The sequence below is a fragment of the Echinops telfairi genome, unplaced genomic scaffold (assembly GCF_000313985.2).
Source record: "Echinops telfairi isolate 266 unplaced genomic scaffold, ASM31398v2 ScPeMD7_25;HRSCAF=90, whole genome shotgun sequence".
Taxonomy (NCBI): Eukaryota; Metazoa; Chordata; class Mammalia; order Afrosoricida; family Tenrecidae; genus Echinops; species Echinops telfairi.
The window spans coordinates 30826700-30835288 of record NW_022103922.1 but is presented as its reverse complement, the minus strand read 5'-3'; the positions used below and the strand labels follow the sequence as shown (position 1 = coordinate 30835288).

The following is an 8589-nucleotide window of genomic DNA, read 5'->3' as shown; positions in this document are numbered from 1 at the left end:
CAAAGGGAAAGGGAAGCTATCGCCTCTCCCCACACCCAAGCAAACGCATGGCTTAAATGTAGACAAGCAAACACATCTTGAACGAATGTTGCAAGATCACAGGGTAGATTAGAACCTATTTTGGGCTACAGCAAGGTTGAGAGTCTGATGTCATGGTAGCAAGTATCCAGGGGTGGAATGATGCTGGTCAGTACTCAGTGGTGAGACCCCCCTATCAGGGCAGGTCTTAGTTCCTGTAGCAGACACTTGGGTGTAGAAGCCACTTGCTTCCTGCCTCAGAGCTTCGACATGACCGTCAGTTCTATGAGCCATATACTCTTGCAAGAAGTTAGTTTTCTGCTTGACTTAACCTTTTCATGCCCGAATTATTTTGTTTGTTACATTTAGTTGACACAGGTGTTTGTTTTTTATTTTTCGGTAATGGAATGCATGCTGAATAACAGAGTAACGTTAAAATTTTGTGAGGTAAAAAATAGTATGGGGGAGGCATGTGTCCCCTGGACTTTGGAGGCAGACTAAATTGGAAGAAAAAAACCATTCTTCTGCTCGCTTCAGCAGCACATAGACTAAAATTGGAAAGATACAGAGATTAGTGTGGCCCCTGTGCAAGGATGACAAGCAAATTCATGAAGCATCCCATTAAAAAAACATATTCTTAGAAAATGTTTATTTTATTGTGTGAAGTTTTTAGAAAATGAATTAACACCTAAAAGCATTCTGCACTGGCAATTTGGGTCTCCTTCCGACCACTGCTTTCCTGCATCACCTACTAGATCCCTGGACCGGTAGTGCTTTGTACCTTTGCGGGTCACTTGGCACCCTGTTTTCTCCTGGCTCATTCTGCACAAGACATGAAAGTCTGCCTTGTCTTTAGATTTCCCAGCCACCGGCCACCGTACTACCCAAAGGGAGCCAATCAGAAGGAGACCTGGGCACATCTGCCCCATGGAAGTACATGGTCCTGTAAACAAAAAATCAAACAAGGCTTATTTAGACCCGTGGAGAGAGGGGGTGGGGTAGCGGCTGGTAACCTCCATAGGAGGAGCAGGTGAGTTGGGTAAAGATGCGGTATTGGACCTGAAAATACGTTCTTCACTTGCAAAGTGCATCGCCACCCCAAAACACAACTGACAAAGACACAGGAAAATGTACATAGACGTGTATTTTACAAGGCTGACTTCACTGTACAAAAGCCAAAGGTTTTATGTGTTCATACCTCCGGGCTGCCCCCCTTCATTCAGGATTCTTTGAACACCACAATATGGTGCCACTGAACCCGCCTTTCATGATCAAACTTACCATGGATGCGCGGGCCAGGAAAAGGCAGGCACCGATGTCTCCTAGTCTCCTTCATCAGCAATTCTGGAGAGGCCTGATAATGGCAACCACCCCGCTCTGGTTTCTAAATACTATTTTTTTTGCAGTTATTATAATCATCTCATCTTAGTTACAGAGACTGTTTTAATTGGGTGGTTCTGACTTGTTTGGAGTTGTCATAATTCAGATAGCATAGCAGAATTAACTTCTTAGGGATTTTGAAATGTGTGTCTTAAAATAGAGCTGAAAAAAATGAGGGAGAGAATCTGTGTTGGCTTAAAATCCACTCGGAGCAAAAGGGAGACTTACAGCGTGGGCTGCTTTCTGGACTCCCGCACGACATCACTGCTGATTCTGCACTCTGGGGCTGTCATGTCCGCGTTTCCAGCTTGTTCGTTTTCAACGATCTGTTCCGAACAAACTGGTCTCTGGTAAGAAAATTTGGAGCTCAATCCTTTAACCCAAACAGCTCCCCTGTCAACCTAAAACCAGACACTCGCCACCTCAATACTATTTTCTGAAAACCAGCTACAATGGATAACGAAGTGCCCTGGATCCTTGAAAAGGTCTGAGGGTTCTGTTCCTCAGAAAGTCTGCTCCTCTCTAGCTTTGTAAGACTTTGAAACAGAGCCATCTACTGGAATCCCCTAAGTATGAAGCCAGAGCGCTCCCGTAAGCGCCTCCTTCCATTCAAGTATTTAAAATTATCCTTTTTAGTTCTTCTCAATCCAAATGAACTCTCCCTGATGTACATAGTGGTAAGAAGTAAAGATCTTTCCACTTAAATTCCTGCGCTGATTTATTTGGTAATATCTTATGTTGTGAGTAGACTATTCAGTTTCTAGAAGTTCTAAGGTATTTGCTTTTTCCCTTTCCTGTGAGAAACAGCCCTTTCCCACTTGCTTCCCTCTCCAGCATTAAACCTTCCTGGAGAATTAAGAATTGCATATGTGAGACGCACTGTGAATGATACAAGAATTTTATGCTTAAGAGCCCCAATAAATTGATCTATTAAAACAAAAGGAATCGTATGCCACAGGATCCAGGTGTATGTTATAGATGTAACTAGCCTGCACATGACACCTAAACCCACTGGTGGCACGCATCCTCGGTGTCCAAGGGTGTTCGCAGGGGCTGACTGGAGAGGACAGGTCTCTAAGGAACGGTACAGGTGACTCTCCAGCCAAACAGGATGGAGAGTATGCTTACAGAGTGCATTTCATTGTCCTCCTGGCAACAGAGCTAAATTATATTTCCCAGCACCCCCTGCAGTCAATGGGACCCTCTGATTGCATTTTGGCAAATGAAATTGAATGGAAGAGACAAACACTCATTTTGGTACTGGCTCCTAAAACACTTTGTAGCTTCTTTCAGGGTTGGATTTAAAAAAATTTTTTTGGTCTTCCCTTCCCAAACATCCCATGGATGTCAGGCGTTTACTGATGGCAAGTATTTGCCCAGGTGGGACACAGGACCACCGACCAGCCAGGGACCTGTGTGGAGCCCGCTCCCACCCCTGGGTCTCCTCAACCTGCAGTGGACTGGGATGTCATGAAATAACGCTTTTATCATTTTTAGCCACTGGGAGGTGGGAGTTGTTATCGCCAGAGAATGACTGGAGGGAGGAAACAGCAGGAAGACGGGAAAGAGGTGGATGTGGGAGAAGGATAACAAGGTCTGGATTTTCTTCAGAGATAGTTGCATTCAGTGAACATTCCTACTTTTTCTGCAGAGTTCAACGTGAGCAGAGTGGGCACGTGGCTGGGAAATACTGAAAACGTGCAGCAGATCCCGGAAGAGCTGGAAGTGGAACCACAAGTGCTTTCTGACAGGCAGGCAGGCTTGGGGAGATGAAGCTTAGAGGGAGAGGCTGCCCACAGCTGTAGACGTGTGTGTGTGTGTGTGTGTGTGTGTGTGTGTGTGTGTGTGTGGGGTGTCTATGAAATGAGAGATTTGGGGACAAGGTCTTGTCAGCTTTGGCCACCAGACATTCACTAATGTTATTCTGTATTATTTCATGCACATCAAAGCTTAACTAAATCTATTGCAAGATGCTGTGCATAATTTGGTACATGCCTATTTCATATGAACATTTTGGGTGTATTCCACTTACAGAGAATGAGTGTTAGTAAATATTTTATCGGAGCCATTTGTGGAAGTGATGCTTGGTACAGAAGGTGTTACACACCAGGAGTACTTGGGACCAGGGCTTCTTACATTTTTTCCACTAGAGATGTGTTGAAATTTACAACGTGGGCAACAGCTGCCAGAAATGCCTCGGACTCATCGCGTGTTTGATTGGAATGAATTTTTGGTTGTTGTGCGTTCAGAAACCTTTTACTGTTGCCAAACTTTTCACGAACCTCACCTTCAGTTACCCCAGACAGGGTCGAGAGCCACAGTTTAAGACACTTTTCTTTAGACAGACAGGAGAAATGGAAATCACTGGGCAGTGGAGGTCAATGGTTGGCAAAGAAGGTGGGACTTGGGCTAACCTGTCGATTGGCAGAGAGGAAGAAGGCAGGCATGGCTGGTGTCAGCAGGCAAAGCGAGAGGAGTGAGGACGGTGACCCTGGTAGGGGGAAGACATTGGAATCATAGGGTTCAGGTAGGAGATGAGAGTGAGATTAAGTAATGTAGGCCTGATACCCGATCCCATCGACACCTCATGATCACACAGGCTGATGTGCTTCTTCCATGTAGACTTTGTTGCTTCTCAGCTAGATGGCCGCTTGTTTATCTTCAAGCCTTTAAGGCCCCAGATTCTAGACCCAGGATAAAAAATCATATCAATGTGAATGAGGGGGAGTGTGGAGTGGAGACCCAAAGCCCATCTATAGACAATTGACTCTTGCAGAAGGGTCACAAAGAAGAAACAAGCCAGTCAGGGTGCAGTATAGCACCGATGAAACATACAACTTTCCTCTAGTTCTTTAATGCTTCCTCCCCTCCACTATCTTTTTTTTTTTTTGGTACATGACCCCAATTCTACCTTACAAATCCGGCTAGACCAGAGCATGTACACGGGTACAGATAAAAGCGGGAAACATAGGGAACTCAGACAGATAAACCCCTTGGGAATTTTTTTTTTTTTTAAGAAAATAAATTTTTATTTTTTTTATTTTTATTTTTTGAACATTTTATTAGGGGCTCATACAACTGTTATCCCAATCCATACACACATCAATTGTGTAAAGCGCATTTGTACATCATTTCTCAAAACATTTTCTCTCCATTTAAACCCCCCGACATTAGGTCCACCCCTTGGGAATATTGATAGTAGCAATACCAGGAAGGTAAGGGGAAGGTGGGGGGAGAAAGGAGGAGCAGCTCACAATGATTTACATATAACCCCCTCCCAGGGGGATGGACAATAGAAAAGTGGTTGAAGGGAGACATTGGTCAGTGTAAGACATGAGAAAAAAAATTTTTATAAATTTTCAAAGGTGAGGGAGGGTGGGAGGGTGGAGGAGGGAGGGGAAAATGCTCTTGATACCAAGGGCTTAAGTAGAAAGAAAATGTTTTGAAATTATGATGGTAACAAATGTACAAATGTGCTGGACACAATGGATGGATGGATGGATTGTGATAAGAGCTGTATGAGCCCCCAGTAAAATGATTTTTTTAAAAAAGTAGTGTAGGCAAGATGAAGGCAGGTTACCAAGAGCCTTGAAAACCATCCTGACAAGCCAGAGCTCAAACCAACCCAAAATGATGAACAAATAGACCAACAAGACCTGCACAATCATTTGTTCTGGTACCAGCCATCATTCCCTCTTCCCCGTGGCATACTCATGGGCATTTAAAGCTGGGAGAGGGTATGACTGATCACCCTGCTCCTGAAGCTAAAAGTTCAGAGAGGATTAAAAGCACCTGTCTGTGTTTCTTGCTGTAAACACTTCTCCTTGCGTGGCTGGCATGTCACCATCCCTGTCTCACCCTCAAGATCCAGGTCTATCGACTTCTCTACTCCGAAGCCTCCCCCAAGGCCCATGCTCCTCACTCCCTCCCTTGTGCAGCCACCTGTCAAACCACCATTCGCCTCTGCCTGTGGCAAGTACTTGCTCTTCACCTGGCTCCCACACGGAGCTGGGGATTCCTTGGGGGCAAGCAAGGACAATGCCCCACCTAGCTCTCTATCCCTCACACCGTGCCCAGCACATGGAGGCCTTCAAGGCTAATGCACAGAGGGAGGGGTAAGTGAAAAGCAGATAGGTTTGTTTTCTTCTGAGGAGGTATTCGTAGCCATTATAGCGACACCCATGTGTCTATATATTTGTTCCTTTTATTAGATTATCAGGCCCTTGGAGTCTTGTTCATGAGTTTATTCACAATGCATGCCAGTTCCTGACAGGTATAAAACACCAATGAAAATGCTTCATGTATGGGCAAGATCGTCAGCATTTTATGGTGTGGTTTACAGAAAGGCTTTTCCCCAGGCGGTCACCTACTGGCTAGCTCGTTGTGTAGTCAGAAGCTTAGAGGCGTTTTCCCTGAGGGCATGCAGCCAGAGCATTCAGACTGTATAGTCTGTCCCACCCAAGTAGGGCCCACTCCCTTCTGATAAGGGTACAGTAGTGGACTGTTTCCTTGATGGAGAGCGTAGAGTTTAGGTCAAACCCACTCATGGACGACCAAGGTTAGGGTGCCATCTTGAGTCTGGGGTTCACCCATCCTGTCACGTGTACTTCTAATCCCTCCCCTTTCTATTGCGTGTACACCTCTAGCTCAGCCTCTTCCTGTGATGTGTATGCCTATTGTACAGCCCCTTTCTGTGATGTATGTGGTTACCTGTTATCATGGGGGCTGCTGCATGCCCCTAAGGATATATAAACCTTGGTTAGAAATATACTCATTCTCCTCAAACCTCTCTCTGCATGGACCTGGCTGCTGAGATCATGGCCGTCCTGGAGGTGAGCATGCGACCATAAAATGTGTCTGACTCCTTAAAATGTATCTTCCCTTCTACTCTCTCTGCCTTTACTATGCTCTTTATATATTAAAGCCGTGCAGTTGCATTTACGGACCCCGCGTGTGGTTAGAGGCTGGCTCACCCTAACATCATGGGAGATGGAGAACTCACAATTGCTAAGACTTGGTGGTGTGAGCTTGGTGGGAATGTGGTAAATGACAATGATGTAAGCAGGCAGTTGCTAGGAGAATGCCTACAGATTCACATATAACACACCCTTGAGAGCAGAAGTAGGGTCTCTCCCTCATTCACTGCCACTCACAGCCACCCTATAGGACAGAGCAGACCTGCCCCTGTGGGTTTCCCAGGCTGTAAATCTTTACAGGAGCATAAAGCCCCATCTTTATCCCTTAGATCTGTTGGCAGGTTCCAATGGCTGACCTTGCAGTTACCAACCGAACACAGAACGACAGAAAACTTTACCTTGTCCACAGGAATCGTTTGGGGTTTGTCATGAAAACAGGTTCTCCCTAAAGAAGATAAACCAAACTGAGCAAATCATAATTGGGCTCCTGATTCTCTGAGGAGTACTGTGAATAAATAGGCCAATGACGGGCGAGCTATTGTTTCTGCTGTTGCAGTCTCAGGGAAGCTGGATTATTGGGGTGCCTCCCTCTGAGAGACAGGATCAGGTGCGCTGAGCATTCCACTAGTTCAGATACCTTGATACCCAATTTGTCACTGTGACCTTCGCCTTCCGCCCAGTCGTGGGGAGCCAACTGCACCCAAGGACAGTGGGAAAAGTCTGGGAACCTGGTTTCTTTTCATTCTTGGTGAAGCACATCCATAGACCCCGCCTTCCTTGTGAAGGTCTTGGCGGTTCCTTTGATGAGCTGCCCAGAAGCAAGTGAAATGGGCCATTGCCTCCCACCCTTATCTCTTCAAATTCAACAAAAACACAGACTCAAGAGACTGGTGCCTGGAATTTACTTATGAATAATTGTGGGGGTGAGATGAATTCATTAAATAGGTGATACATACCTCGAGGTTCTTAAGGAAACCGGTAAATTGCATGTCCATAACCCTACCCACCGCCCTTGAGGCAGGGCTGGCTCCTGCAGCCCTCCGAAGGGGTCTGAGGCTGGAATGTTCACAGGAGCAGCGGACTCTTATCTTTCTCCCAAGAAGCAGCGAGTGGCGCTGAATTGCCCACCCTGTGGTTGGCAGTCCGATGCTAATCCACAGCACCGCCAAGGGTCCTTCTACGAATCCCAGGAAGACATTCGTAGGACAGTTGCCAGTCATGCCAACCGTGGTCCTTGTTGTCGTTATTGTTAGGTGCCATCGAGTTCGTCCCAACTGTATGCCTTTGATGGGATTTAAATGTTCAACTGAAGGTTCAGTTCAAAATTCCATGAAAAAAATCACTTTATTGGGGGCTCATACAACTCTTATCACAATCCATCCATCCATCCATGGTGTCAAGCACATTTGTACATTTGTTGCCATCATCGTTTTCAAAACATTTTCTTTCTACTTGAGCCCTTGGTATCAGCTTCTCGTTTTCCCCCTCCCTCCCTCATAAACCCTTGATAATTTATGAATTATTATTTTTTTTCATGTCTTACACTGACCAGTGTCTCCCTTCACCCACTTTTCTCTTGTCTGTCCTCCTGGGAGGAGATTACATGTAGATCATTGTGATTGGTTTCACCTATCTAAAATTCCATTTCTATAAGTAATGAATATCTCCTTGAAGTTGCAATCATATTGATTTCTGGAGAAAAGCTAAAACACTCATGAAAAATCAACTGCACAGTACCAACTATCTCACAAAAACCGTTTCAACATATGGGTGGGTAGGAAGATGCCTTCTCTTAAGCATCTTTTTCTGAAGCTTGTTTTTTCTGAGCCAGACGAGCAGGCTCCTTGCCCCCTGTGTGCCCTTGCTTGGTTACAAGGTCATCTGAAGTCCTGGTACAACGTGGTGGATTGATGCCATTGTTGTAAAAATAGAACAAGCTGAAAAAAGCCTTAAACAGGAAGATAAAACAATGTTTAGGGACATTTTATATTTTTCAATTATTTGGTTTAAGAAGTGCTTAAGATGAAGCACACTGACAATGGCTTGGGGGTGAGGGGGTGGGTGGGGGTCGGTGATGAAAGAGGGAAAGGAATTTTGGTGAGAACCCCCGGCTCAGGTTCTGTTTGCACACTCCATCTGGTTGGGGGTTCCTGCCCGCAGTTCTGTGGTCGCAATCTCCTGTCTGCCCACCTGGCTTTTAAAACCAAAGTCAGGAGTGTGGACCTTTTAAGAGAAAAGTTTGCTATCAGAAGACACGCTCTTGTCTCATCTTCTG

At 45.4% G+C, this 8589-nt stretch overlaps 1 non-coding gene across 1 annotated transcript; it reads left to right on the top strand.

The window, feature by feature from the left end:
• Window positions 1–542: 542 nt before the first annotated feature.
• LOC115869419 lies at window positions 543–646 on the top strand. The gene has a single exon (XR_004046170.1). It is a non-coding gene; the product is annotated as a U6 spliceosomal RNA (small nuclear RNA).
• The last annotated feature ends 7943 nt before the right edge of the window (window positions 647–8589 follow it).